The sequence below is a fragment of the Nicotiana tabacum genome, chromosome 24 (genome assembly GCF_000715075.1).
Source record: "Nicotiana tabacum cultivar K326 chromosome 24, ASM71507v2, whole genome shotgun sequence".
In the NCBI taxonomy this organism is placed as follows: domain Eukaryota; kingdom Viridiplantae; phylum Streptophyta; class Magnoliopsida; order Solanales; family Solanaceae; genus Nicotiana; species Nicotiana tabacum.
In genome coordinates, this window is record NC_134103.1 from 39,651,278 (window position 1) to 39,677,087 (window position 25,810).

Consider the following 25,810-nt stretch of genomic DNA (forward strand, 5'->3'; position numbering starts at 1 on the left):
ACGGTACCTTATTCACCACAACAAAATAGAATTGCAGAGAGAAAGAATCAAACGATTCTTAATATGGCTAGATACATGTTGAAAGCTAAAAGTATGCCCAAGGAATTTTGGGTCGAAGTTGTTTCTTGTGCAATTTATTTGACCAACAGGTCTCCAACAAGAAATGTTAGAGATCAAACTCCTCAAGAAGCATGGAGTGGAGGAAAGCCAAGTATAAAGCATTTGAGAATCTTTGGGAGCATAGCATATGCTCATGTGCCACAACAAGGGAAAGCGAAGCTTGACGATCGAAGTGTCAAGCATGTGTTTGTTGGCTATGATACGAGTTCAAAAGGCTACAAGTTATACAATCCAAGCAGCGGCAAGGTGGTGGTTGAGTCGTGATGTTGAATTTGATGAAGAATTGCATGGAATTGGGAAGATCAGGAAGAAATTTCATATAATTTTCTTCCATACTTTGGTGATGAAGAAGAGCCAGAGACCGTGGAACCTGTGCAGGATACAACTCCACCTCCTTCTCCAATCAATGTTGCATCCCCCTCTTCTTAAGAAAGTTCAAATGAACAAGCGCAAAGGACAAGGAGTATTCAAGAGCTCTATGAGGACACAGAAGAAGTTATTAATTTTGATTTTTTATATTGTCTCTTGGATGATAGTGAACCAATGAATTTTGATGAAGCTGTTATAGACAAAAAGTGGAGACAATCCATGGAGGAGGAGATCGAGTCAATAGAGAAGAACAACACTTGGGAGTTAACAACTCTTCCCACGGGTCATCGAGCAATTGGAGTGAAATAGGTATACAAGACAAAGAAGAATGTTGATGGAAATGTGGAGAGATACAAGGCACGACTTGTGGCTAAAGGCTACAAGAAAAGACAAGGCATTGACTATGAAGAAGTCTATGCACCTGTTGCCCGCATGGAGACAATTCGAAGATACAATGTTGAAGTTGAAAAAAGCTTTATATATTTTCAAGAAAATAGGTTTATTCGTTGTCTCCATGAATATAATCTTTACCTTAAAGTTCATACTAATGGAGATATCTTGCTTGTTTGTCTTTATGTTGATGATCTTATTTTTACGGGTAATAACCCAAGTTTGTTTGAAGCTTTTAAGAAAGATATGTCCCGTGAGCTCGAGATGACGGACATAGGGCTCATGTCATACTACTTGGGCCTAGAAGTGAATCAGATGGAGGATGGAATTTTCATCTCTCAAGAAAGCTATACGAAGGAGATATTGAAGAAGTTCAACGTGCTCGATTGCAATCCCGTGAACACACCGATGGAGAGCGGGATAAAATTGTCCAAGTTTGATGAAGGAGAAAAAGCGGATCCCACATTTTTTAAAAGTCTTGTGGGAAGTTTGAGGTACTTGACTTGTACCATGTCAGATATACTCTTTGCAGTTGGAGTAGTAAGTCGCTTCATGGAAGCTCCTACTTCCACTCACTTAAAGGTCACTAGAAGAATTCTTCGTTACCTAAAAGGTATGATTGACGTTGGGCTATTTTATTCTTCTTCTAGTGATTTCAACCTTGTTGGATTTTGTGATAGTGATTACGCGGAAGATATTGATGATAGAAAAAGCAAAACTGGTTCTGTATTTTTCTTGGGTGATTCTGTTATTTCTTGGAGTTTAAAGAAACAGTCTGTAGTTACTCTCTCGACTTGTGAAGCCAAATATGTTGCAGCAACATCCTTTATCTTTCATGCTATTTGGCTAAGAAAATTATTGAAAGAGCTCAATTTGCCACAAATTGAAGCTACAGATATTTGTATTGACAACAAATCCGCACAAGCACTCGCGAAGAATCCAGTGTATCATGATCGATGCAAGCATATTGATACAAGGTATCTCTTCATCAGAGAATGCATTGCCAAGAAGGAAGTCGAGCTCAAGTATGTGAAATCTCATGATCAAGTTGCGGATATTTTTACCATGCCTCTCAAGTTTGAAGATTTTCAGAGATTGAGATCAATACTTGAAATGAAGAAGAAAAATTAAAATTAAGGGGGAGATTTGTAGAACTCGTTTGAACAAACAAAATAAAATAAAAAGAGAAAGCTGGCAACAAGTTGCAACCAGAGACAAAATAAGTTGGCAACTTGCAAACTTGCAAATTTCAAAACCGGCGCATCTGATTGGTTAAAGAGGGTGGTTCTCTTACTATAAATAGAAACATTTGCTTCTCAGATCAAACACATCAAAATCGAGAGAAGCCAGAGAGAGTTTGAGAGAGTAATCCACAGATTATAGTCTCTGAGAGAAATATTGAGTGAGAGTAATATTGTAGTGAGATGTTTAAAATATAGAGTGTTTATTTCTTTCGAAGTTGTAGTAGTCTCTTGACACTATCAAGTTGTAATATTATAGTGATTTTATATTGTTCAACTCGGATATTGTATTTTACCTCGTTAAAAAATTTGATGTCGTTATTACTCTCTTGTGTTATTGTTATTTACCGTAGACATTATTCCTTGGCTGGATATTATTTTTCCCAACAGACGTAGAGATATGGCATCGCAAGTTAGTGATACGAGAAGGATTCGAGATGGAGTTGTGCGATGGAGTCCCGACAGAGGTGTAAACTGACTTATACAATTGATTATTGTTTTGAGTTCGATTAAAGCTGGCTTGAGGGTGGTTCATTTGAACTTGGAGGATAAAGAGATGACAATGATTATGTTCTTTAAAGTTCATGGGCAAATCTAGATCATTTTGCGTAATTCAAGGGTAAATTTGATGATTTTCCCTTGTAATATAGTTTCAGCCTTTCAGGTGTCGAAAATTTCTTTTGTTAGTTAATAAAGACAAATCTAACTTATTTTAATAATGATAAAGATATATCTAATTCCAATTATTAACTAATGGTAAGTTTGAATCATTTTGTAAGTTTAAGGATAAATTTGACCCTTTTTGGTAATATATTGGACTCATAAGGATCTACAGTAAAACCCATTTTGATTTTCACTGTTTTATAGATGGCCGACATTATTCCGCTTCTCCATTTGGTTTTGTATCAAGAAATGACAATATTCTTTTCCTTTTTCCTTTGCCAAGTTCGATAAACGTCTTACTAAGGTATACTCTAGTAACAAAAATTATTCTCAAAAATTAAAGAATTGCAATAATGATTTTGACTGTTTTATAATGGCCAACAGGATTGATTCCCATTTTCTATTGTACTTTTGCTTAATCTGGACATGACAGCAGTTTAGTCATGTGGCTATAAATGGAAAATATTAGGTAATCCTAATATTTAATTTGAATATTTAATTTTGAAGAGATAAGTGAGGGAAGATATATGTACATGTCACTTTCCTAAAAGATTGTTTGCTTTGATTAATTAATAGTAATTCGTTGTCTTTTAGTACTATTTTTTAAGCTGTAACACGTTTCTAAAGTAGCACAACAAAAGGATTCATCCATCCCAATCTAGTAAAATATGGAGTACTTTTTTGGGTGGAGTAGGAGGAATGACTCGTAAACAGTCGGATATCGATAAAACTAATTTGGAAGTGTAAAATGTCATTTAGAAGCTCTGTTTGAAGTTTCTGCTGAAACCTAGGATGCCAAATTTAGCTCATAAATAATTGGAAGTTTTACTCTCCATATCACTTGGACCAAGTTTATAACCATAATTGGTCCATATTTTCAGATCATACCTAATTTAGCTTATTTTGCGTATAATTGGAAATATTTTTTCTTTTATTTAACTAATATATATTAACAAAGCATTTGTTACTCCTTTTCTCTTATATTCTTTTCTTTTTGCTTGGATTTTAGAGTTGTTTTGCCTAATTTCTTCACAAATTTATCCTTGTTTATGCAAGCAATGTATTCATCATTGTTTTGTATTCCAATTCAGATCAGGAGGAGAAACTCTCAAAATCTTCATTGTTAAATTTTTTTAGTTCATACCTCCAAAGTTGAATCTGAAAATTGTGAGTCATATTGATTGTTAGTTGACAAACTCTAATATATTATTGTGTTTGGAGCTCAAATCATGGTTAGAAACTGGTATCTAAGATTTAGGTGGCGAAAATCATGTTAGAAATTAAGGTTACCCACCATTATTGAACAAGTGTGAAGACTTAAGTTTGAATTTCGAATATAATTTTCACAAAATTATATTCGAAGTGGTGTTATTTAAACTTGTTGAAGATAGTCTAAGGAGGTGGTCTACAAAATTTTAAGCCATTTTATGAAGATTTAGACTGCTTTTAAACAACAATCGCAGCTGAAAAACATAAAAGAAGTTTGTCACTCTAGCTTGCTACTTTCATACACTTGTATATATTGTTATATACTTTTATACAATAGTTATATATGTTTATACACTATTATATACTTTTATACAATAGTTATACATATTTATACACTATTATATACTTTTATCCAAAGGTAAATATATTGCTTATATCGGTGTAAAAATATTATATAATAATGTATAAGAGTATATACTGTTCCAAAAAATATTAGTTACACGTGAGTGCAATGTGTTGTTTTGAGCTGCAATTTGTGCAAATTTTCTAAAAATACGTCTGATTCATCTAAGTTGGGAAAGTTGAGTTAAACATATATTCGGTGGTAGCTCAATTTAGAGAATTTACCAGTTATGTCAGTCCATAAGTAAATTAGTATAAAAATTAGTCAATTCATAACATATTATCAATATTGGTTAATTAGCTATTTATAGCTAAGAAATATTAATTTTTTACTTTTTTTGAGTGAATTTTGTTGGAATAGATTGAAAACATCTTAAGGAGTTTAAATCTCAATTTTGGGATGATTTGGGAGAGTTTTGAAGTGGTTTGAATTGAAAATACGAAGTAGAAGATGAACATGGAAAAAGATGATATGTGTATCATGTATGTATCACATATGTATCATATTTGTATCAAATGCGTATCACATGTATATCCATGTATACATATGTGTGAGATACATGCGTGATACATGTTTGATAAATGTGTCGCATAAGAATATTTTTAACTCAATTTTAACTATGAATTTTGATATCAAATCAGTCCAAATCACCTCCAATCTTACTCAAATTTTGTATATTGACTCATCTATATGTTTTCAATGAATATCAGCCATACCCATTGAAAAAGATATCTTTTTGCTTAGATTTTGGAATCTGGTACGTATATATATATTTTTGTATTTCATCATCTTATTTGCTACTCGTTCATAAAATTTTCTTTCCATCGTGCATCTAATGTTGCTGATCACGATTAAAAACACATAAGGAGATCTTTGTGTGTGGTTCTTGGAGAGAAAGAATCCTTATTTATTTGGGTTTTTAATTTTTGTTTGTGTTTGGCTAGTTTTAGTAAATCTATAATTAGTGGCTAAAAGTTGGTAAGTTATGACTTATTTGGGACATTTCCGTAAGATTACCTCAATTTACGCAATTTAGTCTATGTCAAAAGTTGGGGCCAATTTGAACCGCTTATATAGCCCAAAAAATGATATAGTGATAAATTTCTTAAAGGTTTGATTGGTTATATATAATGATAAATAAAAGAAAAAGGTTTTATTGATTTAATTTGGTAATTAAACAACTTTGAGTTAGGTATGATAGATTAATACCATTATTTAACCTATATTGATCCGCCTATAAGCTATAGTGACCCAATCAAATTTTCAGGGTACTGCAACCCTAGACATTTATTAATAATTTGTTTTAACCCGCTCAAGTATAGCTCAAGCACAATTTTATATATGCGAGGAAATTGGAGACAGTCACATTATCTTTTGTCTTTTATAAGGGTCGATTTTAAGAAAATTCGCATTTTTCGTGGGATAAACTTGCTACCAATGGAAGCCCTACTTGACGCTGGAAATAGAGAAGAATGTTCTTTTTAAACTTTATAAAAAATGCTCTTTTTAAAATTTTCCCAAGCATTTCCACATCTTACTTTGCATGCAAATTTAAAATTATTTTTTATATTCTCGTTCAAAAGTTAATAGTAAAACCTTCTTTTTTTTAAGTTGCTTTGCATGATCAATTGATGCATTAAAGTAACTTGAAATGGCATATTCGACCATAATCATATACGACAACACGTGTGCTGTAATAGATATAACAGAATTAGTAAAAGTTACTAAATGCTTTCGAATTACCTCAAACCGCAGTCATAGATGTTGTCTAAGGTCAATATCATTCTCTGCACTGAAAACTGTGGATTGATTGATTACTTGCTTCCTCTCAGAGATCAAACCCTAGCTCCTCTCGGTATTTTAAGATTTTGAAGTTCAAACGTGCTATATTAAATTTAATAAAAGTAGTTAGTTTTCCTCTAGATATATTCGTACAAAAACAGAAAAGAAAAAGCAAAGAAAGAAAGGGAATTAAAGTATATAGAGAAGATTGGGGTATAGAGACAGAATCTCTCGTAGTTCATATGTATAGTAAATTCCTCTAGTATTTGAATATTGTGAGAAACTTCAATTCTTATTTTATGCAACAACAACTAAGAGCCCGTTTGGCCATAAACAAATTTCACCTTTTTTCGAAAAAATTTCACTATTTTTCGAAGTCAGTGTTTAGCCATAAAATTTTTAATTTTCACTTGAAAATGAATTTTGAATTTTTTCAAAAAATTAAAAAATTCCAAATAACTGTCTTTCAAAATTTTCACTCAGATCACTCACAAAAATTCAAAAACAACCCAAAATTATATTTATGTCCAAACACAACTCTAATTTTCAAATACCATGTTCACTTGAAAAAAAAATCACTTTTTCAAATTTTTACAATTCTTATGTCCAAACGCCCACTAAGTAACAGGTTGTTTCCCTGAATTCCTTCGACATAATTTTCTCAAGCGCCCTAATATCTTTTTCTTTTTCGGGTTTGAGGTATGATGGTATAGTAGACTATCCGAGTGAGCCTCTGAATCTCCTGTAAACCCTTAGTTCACTCCGAGGATTGCCCTACTAATTCGGAGGTTTTGAAATTGTAACCTTGTTGTTCATAACAACAGTCGCGACAATAAATAGACTCATAATTTTAATAAATAAACGACTTCAAACAAGAACCTCAGAGCAATATGAATTTTTACTCTTAATATCTCTCCATGTAAATTCATCTTAATTAATTACATATATTATCGGATAAAATTAAAAATGAAAAACATTTGAAGTTCTGCATATTTTTTAATCAATTTCATATTCCTCAGTAGTACAAGTTGTCTAGACACAATTTGAGCATGTACTATTTCAAAACAAATAAATTGCTCGGGATTTGAATTCGTGGCATATTTGCCAAAACAAACGGTATATAACATAACCTCGACTTAATCATCCTACAATCAGCATATTTTTCTTCATTTTTTTCTTTGATAGTCAACAACGATCATGTGGGCTAAAACCAAGTATTTTATCATATTCTAATTACAGTGACTCAAACTAATTAAAAGATTTGAGAGATTTTTTCCTTCCTATACACTATTTGAAACCTTATTACCCTCTCTACTCAAGTTTCAATTTAATTACATGGTCATATACAATTTACCAATTATATACAAATAAGTTTTAAATGAGTATCCCTTTTATATTTGTATACGGTCAAAATAGATTTCGGCCTTCTTACGTTTGATCGAGTTCGAATGGTAAGCAACCGGAGTGGGATTTTGGGATGAGTTCCGAAGACAGTACAAACGAGCCTCGAGTCCCAAAGACTGATCGAGGAGTCGGCTCGATGCTATTATCAAGCCCATGACCAAATCGATCTGCAAGGTAACGTGAGGCTGGTCGGAAATGCGCTACATCCCGAAGGTTGAACTCAAGCCAAAGCCGAGGGCTCGACCCAATAACGAGTTCAAGCCAGTATCGAGCTCGCAGACAAGAGCCGTTACAATCGCACTAAGGGAGAGAATCTTGACGGGAATCGAGGAAGAGACAATTCATCATAGGTTCTTCACTATATATTTTTTTTATTGTAAATAAAGTAGGATCCCTCTACTATAAAAGGGAAAATCTTTGTAAGCATAAAGCAGTCTCACACACTGTAACAAAAGGTCACTTCTCATATTGAAAGATATCCCTTTGTGCTCGTTTTACTTTATCTTATTCATTCTTCTTGCTCACTATTCTCATTCTCATAGTCAAGAACATAGGTATTACTATTTCTCTATACGGTTTGTATCAAACTATATCACATATCTTTAGAACCATACTCAAATTTAACTTTATCCGATTTTTCGGGTAAACAATATTAGGAATTGAATAAGGAATATCAGTTATTTTCTTATCCCTTTATACTTGCCCACTCTCTCTCTCCGTCTCTCTCTCTCTCTCTCTCTCTCTCTCTCTCTCTCTCTCTCTCTCTCTCTCTCTCTCTCTCTCTCTCTCTCTCTCTCTCTCTCTCTCTCTCTCTCTCTCTCTCTCGCGAAGCCTGAAGTTTTACTTTGCTTTAGTTGGTCATATGTCTCTCTCTGTCTAAGCCTAAAGACTTATAAGGAATATCAGTTTATGATTTGAAAAGATGAATGCTCAAGGAAGTTGAATTGCAAAGCCTGAAGATTCGCTTCGTTTTAGTTGGGCTATAACATATGCAGAGACTTTAATCTCTCCTAATTCTATTTAGGATTATAATTTTGAAGGTATGTCTCTCCACCATTGACAGCCATTAAAAAGCTTTGAAACTTTGAAATCGAATTTGGGTTTTCAAAAACTATTATTTGTTTGGATTGGGTGTTGTTGCAAACAATTGAGAATATTATTTGGAGTTTATATCTCAATTTTGAGCGTGTTTTGGTGAAGATTAGACTTGATTTTGGCTGAATTTCAGATTAAAACTCAAAAAAGAAGAAGAAGAAGAAGAAGACAGAATTTCAGATTGAAACTCGAAGAAGAAGAACACATGACATACAATATACTTACGAAATTGTAGTATAATTGTATGTAAATTGTATTCTGTTGTAATTATATATATTTTTTATTTGAATGTTGTATGAAAGTTGAAAAATAGTTATATAATGTATGAATCGTTGTATAAAATTTGTATTTAAGATATCAATACTATCTTTTTACATAAAGTTGTTGATATGTATCAAAATTGTATTAAGAGAGTAAGTTTTGATTGAAATTTTAAAGAGGAAGAAGCACACACCACAGACAAAACATATACAAATCAGATACAAAATATATACAAAAGACATATTGTATAAAATTTGTATAAACATTGTATTTAAGTTGTATGATATTGTAGTTATATTTAACTGGGTAGAAATAATGTATGCAAGTTGTAGATAAGTTGTAAATAGGTTGTATAATATATAATTAGTTGTATGAAATTTATTTTTACTATGTATAAATCAGATACAAAATATACAAAAGACATATCGTATAAAATTTGTATAAAAATTATATTTAAGTTGTATGATATTGTAGTTGTATTTAACTATGTAGAAATAATGTATGAAAATTGTAGATAAATTGCAAATAAGTTGTATAATATATAATTAGTTGTATGAAATTTATTTTTAATTTTTATGCTGATGTACCATACATTGTTCTTTTTCTCAATTAATTTATTAAGGAAAAAAAAGTAGAGAATGATGAAAAGAAATATGTATTTTAACATGTTAGTCAAAGTTTATTTAATCAAATATTTTGGAACATAATAATAGTGGTAATAGACCTATTAATCGAACGACAAAGCGACTAGGCGTACTCAAAACCTATAGTGATATTAGATATCATATGGAACTTGGCTTTTGTTATTGTAGCAATTTCTGTTCTTATAATGAGCAAAAATGAGTTTTCTTCTATGCCTTTAAGGCTTTTCTGTTCTGATTGTAGCAATTTCTGTTCTAGGTACTTGTAACTGAATTTCTGTTTGTTATGGCTTAAAATAAGTAATACACAACTGGAACGAGTCTGATTAAAAGAGGAATGAAGAGAAAATAAGAAAAAAATATAACAAAATTCCTAATTTAAAGTACTAATAATAGATTGTATATATTTTGTAGCTAAACCGTATTTAGGTCGGATAAATTCAAAAACATAAACATTTTTCGTAATAAAGTTTCAAATAGTATATAAAAACGAAAAAATTCCAAAGTTTAATGGAATGGCTCAATGTCCAATTAGGCTTTACCATCACTGCCGCTATGTACGATTTACTCTGGGGCCAGCCTAATAAGGCATCAAATAGTACTATAAGAATTTTGACCTTGGCTTTCTTAAAAGAATTTAGGAGAAATTTTTTGAAGAAGGGCAAACATGTCATTTTATTGCTTTATCCTGCAATTAATAATCTTGGAATTGTTATCCCACATAAAGTGCCTATACTAAAATAGAACTAGAATTCTAGTATAACTAATATTTTTCATCTCTTTCTTTTTCTAATTTCTTCGAAACAATTTCATATTTTATTCTATTATTCCGTATCCATATAATTAAATAACCCCTTCTCTCAAAATATCTCCATAATAAATCACTGATAAAGGAAAATGTCAACAAAACAAAGTTAAAACGTTTTTAGTCCAAACACCACCTTAATCAAGTTCGTTATGTACTGACTAAAAAGGTGGAGCATATTGCACTGTTTAAGCCCGCTGGCATCTTATTATTAGACTAAGATAATTTGGTAACAGAATGTGGTGCAATAATTACTACTCCGTGTAGTTTAGGATGAGCCAATAATTTTTGCTGGGGAATATACCTGCAAAATTTGCAGGACTTTTCTGGAGTAAAGTAAGGATAGAGACTTGTGATTGATTGATGGATTTGATTTGATTTTGATTTATATTAGACATATAAAGCTGCTCGGAAGAAGGAAAAAAAAGAAAAAGAAATCACTTATTTAGTCAAGCTGCAAGAACCTTTGGATTGGTTGAGAGTGGATTTGGATCTAAGACAAGTAATACATAAATTAATAATATATGTATTAGTAATGCTCGAATTATTTTTTGTTAGCTAGGTGTTTGATTCACTCCACTAAATTAGTTATACAAAATATCATTTAAAATATTTATTAATTTTTAAACTAAAAAATTAATAAGAAACAATCGAGAATGTTTATTTGAACTTATTACGGCGTTGATGAGGATTAAGGTGTTAAATATGTGAGATAAATGTCGAAAAGCACAAGATATAAGCCTCAAGACTTTTTAAAAATCTGAAATGTATTAAAATAAGAATATTTCAAAAATACATAAAAAATTATATCAAATACAATAGGAAAAATATAGAGGAATTTTATTAATTATCTATTCATAAAATAAATATTTATATAAATAATAGTCTAAGTCTCAAATTCTTTAACAAGAAATAACTTATTAGATAAGTTAGTCAAATATTTATATTAAAATTACTGGAGTGTTAACTGTTAAGCGGGAAAAATCGAAGGTGTAAAGCATGCTCAAGATGCATCTTCGAACAAACAGCTTAATTTTCTTCGTCTTCTTCTAACAGCTTAATTAAGGTGTGAAATTGGGCCAAGTGCACAGATAATAGATTTTGTGATCACAATTCAATCTCTTTAATGCAATTTCAGAAGTCAAATCTAAGGTTCTTCGATCTTTCAAATGCAAATTCAGAAATTCGAATCTTAAGTAGTTCAATCTATTGAATGCAACTTCAGATTTCAAATCTTAAGTTCTGAAACATAAACTTATTTTACGAATTTTAACAATCCTATACATGGTTCAATGACCAAATTTACTTCAAATGAGCTTAAATTTGAAACATAACTTTCAAATATCATAAGAACAAATCGCAATCATCAAATTGTCAAAACAACAATAAATTTAACAAACCTATTTTGTAACTAAGAAGAAGAAGAAACTCCGAGCACAAAGTTTCCCGTAAACTTGTTCCGTCATATATGAGCTACAGTACATCGTATGTAGTTCTTTAATGGTAATTTTATATATTTCTCGCTCGATGCCTAGTCCGTCATATATGAGCTACAGTACAATGTTGCCGCTACATAAAAAGTTTTGATAATTCACTTAATTTAATCTCACTCTTCATATTTAAAATTTAAGTCTGACTTCGTCAAGTTTGCGATAATCAGGGCGGCTCAACGGATATCGTGGCCTAAGGCGAAACCATATTGAGAGATCCTTAATTTTTTTTTTATAAAATATTTACACTAACAACAAAATTTGCTTCTTAAATAACAAATTAATTAGTTAAGACAAAAAAGCGAATTTCAAAAAAATTTAAAAAGATAGGAAGAAGAGCACAAAAAATAAAGTGGTGGACTATCGGATGTTGAGGTCCAGAACTTAAAACGAAAATTTTGATTTGGCTATCATTACAAACAAGATAAAAAATAAATTGTAACGACCCGACCGATCGTTTTGAGTATTACAACCCATGTTCCCCCATTTACTACTCAATTTATGCTTTATAATTGTTATGTGACTCGTCGGGGTGGTTAGTTCTGATCCGGTGAGGTTTAGGAATGAATTGGGACACTTAGTTCCAAAGTTTACAATTTAAGTTGAAATAGTGACCGGATATCGACTTATGGGTAAACGGTCCCGAAATAGAATTTTGATGATTCCAATAGCTCTGCAGGGTGATTTTGGACTTAGGAGCGTGCCCGAAAAATTATTTGGAAGTCCATAGTGAAATTAGGCTTGAAATGGTGAAAGTTGAATTTTTGGGAAGTTTTGGGGAGGGGGGAGGGGGGGGGAGGGGGAGAGAGTGACTTTTTGATTTCGGGATCAGAATCCAATTCATTTATGACTTGTGTGCAAAATTTGAGGTCAATCGGACTTGATTTGATATGTTTCGTTATCGAATGTAGAAGTTGAAAATTCTTAAGTTCCTTAAGCTTGAGTTGAGGTATGATTCATGGTTTTAGCATTGTTTTGCGTGATTTGAGGTTTTAAAAAAATCCGTATGATGTTTTAGGACTTGTTCGTATGATTTGACCGGTCCCGAGGGGCTTGGTTGTATTTTTGGATCATTGGTTGAGAGACTGGTAAAGTTAAGAAATTTGGGGTTTGACCACGGTCAATATCGGGTCAAGATGACCTCATTTAAGTGTTTTGAGTGCGCGAGTAGGTCCGTAGCATATTTTATGATTGAAATTCATATATAGTTTGTGTGCGGGAGGTTCCAGATGAGTTTCAGGATTGTTTCGGATCATTTCGGAGAAGTTTGAGTTTGCTGGTTTCTGGTGAGGTACTGTTCATTCGCAATTGCGAAAACGTTGTTCATTCGCAATTGCGAACCATTTATCACAATTGCGAAAACACTGTTCACTCGCAATTACGAACACTGTTCATGGGAGGTATTGTCATTCGCAAATGCGAAGTTTTTGTCCGTAAATGCGAACCTGGACAGAATGTTTAAGATCTGAATTCATGTTTGACGAATTGGAGCTCGGAAAGAAGCGATTTTTGGGAGAATTTGAAGAAAAATAACGGGGTAAGTATTCTTAACTCAATTTTGGTTAAAATACCCGAATCCATTGTTATTTTTATCCCTAAATCAGTGAATTGAGTTGAAAATGGTAAATATTTTCATAGAAGTTAATTGAGGATTTAGAGGTCGAGTTGATGTCGGAATTTGGTAAAATTTGTATGATTGGACTCATGGTTGGACGAGCGTTCATATTTCCTAACTTTTGTCGCGTTCTGATACGTGGGCTCCACTATCGATTTTTGGATGAAATATCGAATTTTTATGGGAAAATTGTATTTGTTTTATGGAATTTATTCCTATAATTTGCATTGATTGAATCGAATTAATTATGACTAGATTCTATTCGATTGGAGTCGAAAATTCGAGGAAAATGCATTCTACTTGACTAATTGAGCGTGGTCTGAGGTAGGTGACTTGTCTAACCTTGTGTGGGGGAAATTTTCCCTAGGATTGGTATTGATGTGATAATTGTAATGTGTTGAAAGTCGCATACACGAGGTGACGAGTGTGTACTCGGGCTAAATGTGGAAGATTATATTTTTAAATTGTATAGATCACTATTGCATATTAATTAAATTATTTTATCTTGTTATATTCTTCATCATTGATCTGATTTTTTTATACTTTAAATTTGCTTGACCTTTTCCTACTAATTATTTTACCTGTTTAGTTGAAACTTGATTTCTTTTATTCTGTGCATTATTTGAAGGTGGAAATTTCTTTAATTTAAATATTATTAATATGAAGTATTTGATATTTTAAATTTGGTATTGAGGCAATGTATTAAAAAATTTGAAATATTACTTTTTTGTTGAGTTATTTATTCTCGAATATTTTGTGAGATTTTGTACTCTTTGTGATTGAGCTGTGAGCTCCCTGATATGGAAAATATTATTGATATTATTTATTTTGGCAAATTAAAATACTTGGGCACTTGAGGTGCAAATTGTAATATATTGTGATATATCACGCATGCGGTGGTATAAGGTCTGGGTGTTGAAACGCATGCGGTGAGATAAGGGTGGCTTGATACGCGTGCCTAGTAGGGGTAACTACTAGACGTCATGTGGTGTGATAAGGGTGTTTAAAATAAATTGTGAAGACTCTCACGGTGATATAAGGAAATGAGATATTGTGAATTTATTTATGATTTGGGACTACGAGGCGATATCTCGAGAGTGCCCTTGTTGATATTTATTTATGGCCGCAGTTGCCTTTGATTATTGTTGTGATTTTCTTAAAGTTGATATTATTTGCCCTTATTCTGTGTAGTTAAATGGTGACATACTATTTACTTGATTCATTTCCATTGTCATTTTATTTTTATTATATTGTTATACATTTCACTATGTCTTTTATTATTCCAGTAGGGCCTGACTTGACCTCGTCACTACTCTACCGGGGTTAGGCTTGGCACTTACTGGGTACCGCCGTGGTGTACTCATACTACGCTTCTGCACATCTTTTGGTGCAGATCCAGGTACATCCTACCAGCCCAGACATCGGTGAGCTACATATGTACGGAGACTTCGAGGTATATCTGTCAGCGTCCGCAGACTCCGGAGTCCCCATCTACCCTTATTATGTTGCTTCCTTATTTTCTTTAGACTCTGACATATATAGAGACATTGAGGATAAATTCTTAGAAACTTGTGACTTATTTCTACCGGATTTTAGGAGTTGTAATTATCTGAATTGCAGACTTATTTATTTCATATTTCTATTGTTATTCCGCATTGATATGCTTACCTAGTCTTAGAGACTAGGTGCCATCACGACATCCTACAGAGGAAATTTGGGGTCGTGACATAAACGTACATAATATTATAGCTTAAGTTTTGAGCGTTAATGGTGTCAAAAATATGTACTCCTTCTGATCAATTTAAATGATAATTGTAGTTTATTCTATTAAGTAGCACTTATTGGTGAATATCTCCAATAAATTATAAATGACCTAATATAATATATCGAATTACACGCATAAAAAATATAGTGCATGAATGCTTTTGTGTTCATGCAGTTTCAGAGAATATTGTAAAAGAAATTCATTATGTTGTCGATATATATAACTTAATTCATATATAAAAATAATAAAATTAAAATTGAAGAGTGAAGCAAATAAACTAATTAATGATAGAAGAAAATTATCATAATTTATCAATTTGTTGCATAAAATAATCTCAATCAAGTAACAAAAAAATATATTGTATCACTTTTCTTAATACTAATTATTTATATAAATTATATAATAATAATAATAATAATTTAAAATAAATTTGGGTCCTTCAAATTTTGGAGGCATAAGGCAATGACCTCACTAACCAAAGTTTTAGTGCCGCCCCGGCAATAATAGTGATTTTAATGCAAAAATTCCTTAGTACCGAATGCATAATTCTTTAAAAACTGTGCAAATAAGCTGCCTAGCGTAAACTTTTCTGTGTGAAATGCATAGGATAATAGCTCCACCTATCGAGACGTTATTCCTATGAAACTTGGTCGCCTCGGACGAGTTTGGGTAGAAACTAACTAAGACTTCCGAGGTTAGTCCAAGTTTTCCTTTTAACAATACTGGGCATAAATCCTTCCTACCAAGTTCTTTACGTGAAAATAAAATGGGTTAGATTTCGAATTAGTAATTAAAAAATAGTCATCGTTTTTAAAGTTATTGAAAAATAGTCATTGTTTTATGCAGAGATAAAATCTGGACAAAAATATCCTTACTGAAAATGGAAAGTTCCACCATAATATGCTAGATTATGGAGCTCCTACGTATATATATAAAAAATCCAGCTCGGTACACATGACATCTCACATTCTCGCAGGGGTCGGGGGAAGGCCGCCCCTTAAGGGTGTGATGTAGACAATGTAACCTAATGCAAATATTAGTGGCTGTTTATAAATTTCCAGCATATTATGTTGGAACTCCAGCACATTATGAAATTCCAACACATTTTGCTGGAATATCCTATGTTAAAATTTCGAACTCCAACATATTATGCTGAAAATTTCTATATTTTAAAGGTGTTTTTGTTCAGATTTTATTTTTACATAAAAAAGTGGTAAAATTTCGATTACTTTTAAAACAATGGTTAATTTTCAGTTAGCACTTGTAAATCAGGCTAATTATGATTTTTTCCCCTTCTTTACCCCTTTAGGTATTTACCCTATATTTACGAAAAAATGGTACCACATGACAACACATAAGAGGAATTGCCAATTTTTAGCATTATATTAGGTTTGACAAAGGCATCCCCCAAACAATTGGCATTATATATCTCATTCTTAAAAAAAATATGTTTTATTTATTTTCTCTCCACCGTTTGCTGCCTCTCCCCTTCTTGTTCGCTACTTCTCTCCCCCCCCCCCCTCTTTCTTTGCTACCCCACACCCCTCCTCACCCCTTGTGCGTTGCTTGTCCCTTCCCCCTCTTTATTTGCTTCTCTATAGTACTTAACCTCATCTCACCGCATACCCACACAATACTCTTATTCTACCATCAATACTTCCCTCCGTTGTTCTTTACAGCCAGCACGAAGGGAACTCAACAACATAACTTTTCCAACACACATACCTTTATTAATGTTTATCGCCAGCATGTTTTGAGAATTAATTTTATTTTAGGAAATTCTCATTTTGTATATCAATGTATTTTTAGCACATATATTTGTGTATATCTCCAAGAAATTATGTATTATACCCTAAGATATACACTGAAGGAAAATAAAATTTTGATATACACAAAGAAGAAAAATAAAGTTGCAATGTATATGTTGGTATACACGTTATTTAACATGTTATACAGTATGATATACAAAAAAATATAATTATTTTTGTGTTATATACTATGATATACAAACTATATTCATAATATTTTATATTTTTAATGCTTGTGAGAAATAATTTAAAAACCTAGAAAAAAGATTGTAGGGATTTGGGAGAAAATCTTGAAAGATTTTTGAATTCTAACAAAAAGGAAATGAAAGCCTATTTTTAGGGAGATGGTTGGACCATTAGAAGAGAGAGAAGACCATTAAATGTTAAATTTAGGCTACGTGTGTTAAATGCTAAAAGATAGACCTTTAATTGCCAATTATTGGACTAAGTTGTTATGCAATGCCAAATGAGGCCATGCCAAATCCCCTTTATTTACTTCACTGACCCGCTTTATTGATACTATTACTCATTTTTTCTTGTTTTAGATGTTATTATTTAATCTTAAATAGCTGATCTAGTTAGATTTCAGAATGATTTCACAAAATTGTAAAAATAGTAGTAGTAAATTAAGATAGAAAAACTGTCACAATTTTTTGATAGGTACATCAAGAGCAATTCGATAGTAAATAATTTGCACATTTTATTACTCCATAGGTGCAACGTGCAAAATTTGTGAATAGCTATTCCCAGTGGAAACTGTGACATAAATTTTCTTTCCTCTCTCTTCATTTCTTTTTGGAGAAAGGCATAAATTTTTTATAGTAGCAGGTACAAAGATTTTACGTTGTGAAATGATATTACATCTATTGGTGGGTTATTTTTAAGGGTATGGTGTGACAAACGATAGCTAAGTTTGAAGGAATTATTGAAATATTGATTTGATTTTCAGTTTAAAATTGCTGAAAAGGACCTAGAACTTAAAGCAGCCTATATCAAATCTGGACCGTTTGGATTATTTTCTGTTGCATATATTAAGCATTTTTATTTTTTTAAATTTATTCTTTTCTAGGTGACTTTTGTCGGTGTACTAATACTATCATGCCTAAACAAGAGGAATTACACCTAACCTACGGAATTACACCTTATTGACTAATTTCCTATGTCTGTGAGACTGTGACACACCAAAATATCAACTCATTAACTCTGCAACAAACAAAATGCTTTAACTATTGAGCTAGGAGAGGTAGAAATGAGAGAGATGATTTGAAAATTGTAGTGGCTGACCTAAAAATAACCATCGAGGATCTAATGAGAGAAAAGAGTATTCTGATTAAAAAAAGTGAAGACATAAAAAATGAGAGAGATGACTTGTTGGTGGTCGTCATAGACCTAAAAGAAACAATAGAGGAACTAAAAAGGGGAAACAGTTCTGGGACTGTCCAAAAGAGAAAGGAAGTTGCAAGTGAGGCACATATTAAGCTTGAAAATGAACTCAAATCTGTGAAATCTAGTCAGTGTGCTGAACTTGAAAGAAACAGACAACTTCAAGAAGATCTAGGAAGAGTTAAAAATGACCTAAAAAAATCTCTATAGTGGACTTGGTCCTCTGACACAATTGCTGTCATGTATACAAGTAATGGTGGGAACAGACAAGGAGTCAGGTTTCAAAAGGAAAAGACTCCCTACAATCCACATAGCAAGTATGTTACTGTCCCTGATAACTGACTTTGCACTCACTGTGACAACATTGGTCACTTTAAAGAAAACTGTAAGGCTAGAATTCAGTCCTAACAGAAAAATAAGGTTTTTATTGAAAAGGTAACTGCTGCTAAAGAACCTGGCCCCTCTGTTAAAAAACGTGCATTGCCTACCTGGACAAAAAGAAGTTGAATTCGTCCTTTTCCTCACTACAAGGGACCCAAACTTATTTGGGTTCCTAAGTCTAATCCTTTATTCTCTTGTGCAGGGAGCAGTAAAAGGAAGCAACCAAAAATGGTACATGGATAGTGGCTGTTATAAGCATATGACTGGAAGAATCGATGATTTTCTTTCACTCAAAGCCCTGCAAGGAGGGAGTGTGTCCTTTGGCAATGGCAAAAAGGGATACGTTCTAAGAGTAGGAAGAATTGGGAAGTCATTCACTCACTCAATTGAAAATGTGTACTATGTGAGTGGCTTAAAATATAGCCTACTGAGTGTTTCCCAAATCTGCGACAAAGAAAACAAAGTGGAATTTGTGTCAAAAGTCTGCACAGTCACAATTCTTATGACTGGTGAAGTGGTCCTGATGGCAAAAAGGTACAAAAACATTTATGTTGCTGATTTTGAGTCCTTGCAAAATGGGGATCTCACATGTCTGAGCGCTGCTGATGATGCTACTGAACTATGGCACAGAATATTGGGTCATGCAAGTTTTACTTTGCTTAACAAATTGGTCAAGAAGGACCTGGTTCGCGGCTTGCCTAAGTCAAGCTTCAAAGATCACAAGGTGTGTGATACATGTGTAAAAGGAAAGCAAGTCAGGTCCTCATTCAAGCCCAAAAAGGAAGTCAACACCTCAAGGCCACTTGATCTTCTCCATATGGATCTGTGTGGACCTATGACGGTGCCAAGTTGAAAAGGAAAGGAGTACATTTTTGTTATAGTGGATGACTATTCTAGATTCACCTGGATCTTGTTCCTCAGAACCAAGGATGAAGCTTTTCCAATGTTTGCTGCATTTGTGAAGAAGATCCAGGTGAAGATGAGCCATAATGTTGTGTGTATAAGATCTGATCACGACACAGAGTTTGACAATGCAAAATTCGATGAATTCTGTGCTGAATATGGCTTAAGTCACAATATTTCAGCTCCAAGAACACCTCAACAAAATGGTGTTGTAGAGAAAAAAAATAGGACTCTTGAAGACATGGCAAGGACAATGTTGATTGATAGTGGCATTGCAAAAAGCTTCTGGGCAGAAGTAGTTAGCACTGCATGCTACTTGGTGACCAGGTGCATGATCAGGTCCCTCCTAAACAAAACCCCGTATGAACTGCTGAACGGGAGGAAACCCAAGCTAACACGTTTAAGGACATTTGGATTCAAATGTTTTGTCCTCAACAATGGCAAGTAAGCACTTGGAAAATTTGATGCTAAGAGTGATGAGGGAATCTTTCTGGTCTATTCATCACAAGGCAAAGCCTACAAAGTCTACAACAAAAGAATTCAATGTGTCGAGGAGAGCACATGTGATCTTTGATGAATCACATCACCTATTTGGGAAAGATTCACATGATAAGATTGATCAAGAAGTAGAGCAGTCAACAGTTCCTGGTGAAGTCATTGATATGGCAAATGGAAAGGCTGACATGATGAGTCACGTCAAGGAATCAAATGATGATAATGCATATGTATCTCCAGCTGATGCAGAGGAACTTGGTTCCTCCATCACAACAACTGAAGTGAAGAACAGAGTCGTTGATGCTGTGCAAGGAACCCCGGATGTTGAGCTGAGAAGCGGGACTCAAGTCAACAATGGGTCACATTGAGAAGAACCTAGACCCTCTCACAATGAGTTTCAGGTGTCTAACTGGAAGCACAAAAGTTCACACCCTCTTCAGAATGTGATCACTCCTCTTGACTCAGGGATTCAAACTAGATCAAAGTCAAGAAACTCACTTGCCTTCTTAGCCTTTCTCTCTCAAATTGAGCTAAAACATATCAAGGAAGCATTGAAAGATGTTGACTGGATTACTGCCATGCAAGATGAACTCCATTAATTTGAGAGGAATAGCGTGTGGCACCTGGTCCCTCGACCTACTGACAGAACTGTCATAGGAACCAGGTGGGTATTCAGACATAAACTTGATGAGTTTGGAAACACAACAAGGAACAAGTCAAGGCTAGTAGTTCAAGGCTATAATCAAGAAGAAGGGATCAACTATGATGAAACTTTTGCCTCAGTTGCTCGAATGTAAACCATCAGAATTCTCATTGCCTTTGTACCCCGAATGGAATTCAAATTGTTCCCAATGGATGTCAAAAGTGCATTTCTGAATGGTTTTCTAAAAGAAGAAGTCTCCGTCAAGCAATCTCATGGCTTCAAATGCCATGAGCATCCTGAGCATATTTTTAAACTTGATAAAGCTTTATATGGGATGAAGTAGGCTCCTCGTGCATGGTATGAAAGGCTGTCAAAAGTTCTCCTAGAAAATGGCTTTACAGGAGGAAAAGTCGACAATACCCTATTTCTGAAGAAACAAGGGAGGAACCTGCTCATTGTGTAGGTTTATGTTGACGACATCATCTTTTGTGCAACAAATGATTCTCTGTGTGAGGAGTTTGCAAAGCTCATGGGAGGTGAGTTTAAAACGAGCATGATGGGGGAATTAAATTTCTTCTTGGGTCTACAAGTTAAGCAAACTTATAAGGGAATAATGATAAGTCAGACGAAGTACATCAAAGAGCTTCTAAAATGGGTTGAGATGGAAAGTTAAAAAATTATTGATACTTCTATTGCCACTGCCACTCGTCTGGACCTGGATGAACCTGGTTCTCCTATGAACGAGACCATGTATAGAGGCATCATTGGGTCACTCCTGTATCTCACAGCAAGCAGACCACATATTGTATTCAACGTAGGATTATGTGCTAGGTTTCAATCAAATCAAAAGGAATATCATCTGAAGGCTGCCAAGAGAATCCTGAGGTATCTCAAAGGAATGCAGGACCTGGTTCTCTACTATCCCTTAGGAGATAACTTCGACTTGATTGGGTATGCTGACGCTGATTATGCTGGTTATCTGGTGGATAGAAAAAACACTTATGGCATGGCACACTTTCTGGGATCGTGTCTAATTTCATGGGGTACGAGGAAATAAAACTCAGTGTCTCTTTCAACTGCAGAAGCTGAGTATGCGACAGTTGCCTCTTGATGTGCTTAACTGTTGTGGATCAAGAAGCAATTAGAGGACTTTGATATATTTTCTGATTGTGTGCAATTACTGTGTGACAACACCAATGCTCTCAATATGGCAAAGAATCCAGTTCAACACAAGACAGCACATTGATGTGCGCCGTTACTTTCTCAGAGATAATGTTGAAAAAGGGCTTATCTGGATGAAGTTTTATAGTACAGAAGATCAAATTGCAGATATCTTCACCAAAGCACTGAGTAGAGATCATTTTGAAAGAAATCGATTGGTACTGGGGTTGATGAAATCAAGTTGAGCACCTGGTCCCTCAATGATTGGCTATGAAAGAAATGAATAGGTAAAACAAATAAAAAGTATTTTCTGGCAAGCTCTAACTCATTTCTATACCGTTACAGGCAGACACACAAGTTAATTACAGAGCACACAAGAAGCCAATGGTATTGCATGTTGGAAAAAGGATGTGACTAATATTTACAAAAGCAGTCAGGGAAACTGGTTCCCGTGACACAGGTTAGTAGTTCCTTTGTACTCTCACGCATAACTTTTTAACGGCTGAGAAAGTGCCATATCATTAAAATATTAGTTTCTCCTTTTTCCCTTTTTGGAACCCAATAGTCGTACCTGTTAGTAAGCGACCCGTCTACCCAAAAATATTAATACCCATTCCAACCGGTCCCTCACCTTCCTTAAATAAATCCAAAAGGTGTCTTTATCACCACTATTCACATCAAAAGCTAAAACCCTTTTTTTTCTCTCCAAACCAAATACTCCTTCTTCTTACTACAAAACCCCACCATGTCTAAAATTCTAGAAGCCTCAAATCTTCCAGATGTCGTCCCCACTGTCTCTCCATCTCAAAAAGCATAGGCAATAAAGTCTAAGTCTCCCATGTAATCCAATCCAAACCCCCAACAAGATTCTCAACTATCCTCTGCTTCTTCTCCAACCCAATCAAGTTCTGATTCTCATCGGAGTCACAAAACATCGAACCCAAAAAGGTTTGTGGTTGCGACCTCTCCCTCTGCCTCTCCGGAAAAAATGCCTTAGGGAGAAACAGTAAAGGAAGATGAAAATCAGGAGTTTTTAGTCTACAAGTTAAAGAAAGCACCAAGGCACAACAGTGTGTGATTCGTAGTGGTGATGAATCAACACCGATTACCCTAAATCTTGACTTGAATGCTGCCAACCCTACATGTAATACTCTTCATGTGCCTTCTAAATCTACTTTGGGGTTGAATGAACAAGAGGCCATAGAGAATATGTTGTTAATAGCTTCCGAGAGGAGTTTAGTTGGTTGTTTTGAAGGTGCTTCTAAAACTATTGGGTCTCAGGGGGAAGGTGATAGTCTACAGGTAGAGGGTAGGGAACTGGTGTTTGTTGAAAATCAGGCACCTCAAAGTACTAGTGTGGAACTACATGAGGGACCTGATCCCTCAACTCAAGATGAGCACTCTTCTCCTACTTGGGATAAAACCCCATGTTCTTCAAAAGAATCCAAGGTCAGTACTGATCCCGCTCCCTCTCCGCATTTCGATGTTGAGCCATTAATCATTGTTGTTCCTGAGATGAAATCTCTCTTTGAGGAAGAGAATGCAGATAGAGAGGAAGATTATGACAATATCTCCGTTGCTAGTTTTATTGCTGCTAGAAGTAGTAGGGCAACTCTCAAAACGTTCACTCCTAAAGGACCTACTACTAGGCTGCAAAAGAAACAAGCTCTTGAATCAGTTTTGAAGAAAAATAAGGAAGAAAAGAAGAAGAGGAGGTTGGTGAAGGGTGGAAAGTTAATAAATGAAGAGGTAGTGCCTCCACCACTTATTGTTGACGTTGATGACAAGGTGAATGAGGAACCTAGTTTCTTAATTCGTACGTCCTCTAAGAAACCTACTGTTCCAAAATCTAGGAAAGAGTCCTCTGTGAGAATGAAGGAGTTTAGCAATGTTTAAGTGGAAAAGTCTCGTGAAAATGTGACAGAGGAGTCTGGTAAGAAGGTGTCTGAGAAATCTGCAAAGAAAGAAAAAAGTGTGAAAATCTGTGAAACGAAAGGCTGGTGCAAATGAGGAACCAGGTTCCTCCAAGAAGGCCAGGGTGGGTGTGGCCAAGGATGAAGGAAGAGAAAATCTGAGAAACCAGAAAGTGTTGTGGGGCAGAATATTTGCTCCCGATATTCTTGATATGACAGGGATGCGCCAACTGGTTGATATCTGTGAATTTAAACAATGGACACATTTGTTCACTACTGAGATCCCTAAGGTGTATGAGGCGAAGGTGCGCAGTTTCTATACTGATATGCTCAATGTAGAAGATGATAACATATGCCTGAAGGTGAATGGTGTTGATTTTGTGATGGATAAGGTTGTACTGTGCACAATTATGGGAGTGCCTACTGGTGGCATATCATCCGTTGATGGGACTTTCTCATCAAACTTCAGAAGTGCCATTTTGAAGGATGATGCAGTACATCAGGGGAATGGGTACACAAGAAGGCCCTCCTTCCCATGTACCAATTGTTGTTCGAGATGGTGAACAAGGTTTTGCTCCCTCATGCAGAAAGACGTTTCATTACGTCACGAGCTGACCAGAACTTTTACAGGCTTATTCTGAGCTTTAGCATTTTGAGAAGGTCACGACCACCGGACCACGAATCAAATTAGCTATAATTTTAAGCTTCTCCTTGAAATTTCTCATTTATTTTTAACGAAATACTTTTAATTATAGCCACAACAATGAATTGGGTTGCTAATTTGGACCACTATTGAAATTCTTTTATTCAAACTCCATGACCACTCAAACACTCTCATAGTATAAATTCTTATTATACATTTTTTTTAATTTCATTTGAAGGAACGCAATAAACTAAACACATTAGATTTGCGCGTAAATCGTAAAACGAGAAATTACTTGTTCTTCGTGAGCGGAAGCAGAACTGCGTCTGGAATCACTGGTCGGTGGTGCTTGTCACGTTGTGACGGAGCAATCCCCTATATCACAATCTAAACCCCTCGTCTGATTTGGGAGAAGAGAGCGTGGAAAAATAATGTTTTTTTGTTTCTTTTTGTTGTATAATGTATGTGTACTTATATATAAAATATTAGGGTTAACTAATAACCCTATTAGGCCTTAAAGCAACCTCATGAGTGGATCCAAAATTTCCTACAGCATTGAAGTGTTTTTACTAATCATATTCAGTTTTTACTCCTTTTTATGGTCTTGGCTCGGATGCTTCCAAACTACTAATATTGTGAAATAATTACTGTTTTTGCCTAAATTTTAGCTAAAACAGTAAAATACTCTTGCTCTCACCGTTGGGAGGGTTTTAGCTAAATTTTCTTTTTGGATTATTTTTCTTTTTTCCGTTTTCATCTCTCTTGATCCCAATGGCCAAAGCTTGTGGAACCTTTCTTTCACATTCTAGAAAATTCCTTCTACTAGAAAATTCCTTCTACATATTCGACAAACGTCAAACTATATGGCCCACAGTGTTTTTCGAGATGATCTACTAGCACTGGAAAAAGAGTTCTCATTTTGAACATGCAGCCAATTCATTTTGGATGCATGAGATGGTTTTGATCAGAAAAGGAAAAAATGCATGCATGTAGAAGTTACGTACCTAAATGTTGTGTTACTTCATGTCTTGATGAAAGAAATACAAGAGCAGAGGCCTTCTTCAGAAGTTCTGTAAAAGGTAGGAAAAGTTTATACGCTGCAAAAAAGGGGAAAACAAAAATAGAAAAGCAAAGAAGTGATATAAAAGATCATATTTATTAGCATTACTCAAAAAAATAAGGGACAAATCTAGTGTTCGAGTAGGTACAACTACGCCTGTTAGATAG

At 34.3% G+C, this 25,810-nt stretch overlaps 1 long non-coding RNA gene across 1 annotated transcript in view; it reads right to left on the reverse strand.

The window, feature by feature from the left end:
- Positions 1-25,810, reverse strand: part of LOC142178499 (uncharacterized) — a 31,725-nt gene that overhangs the window by 5,726 nt on the left and 189 nt on the right. Inside the window, exons 2-3 of the long non-coding RNA XR_012706665.1 lie at positions 25,588-25,653; positions 6,139-6,279 (exon numbers count right to left, since the gene is read on the reverse strand). This is a non-coding gene — a long non-coding RNA (uncharacterized LOC142178499). The remainder of the gene's footprint in view (positions 1-6,138; positions 6,280-25,587; positions 25,654-25,810) is intronic.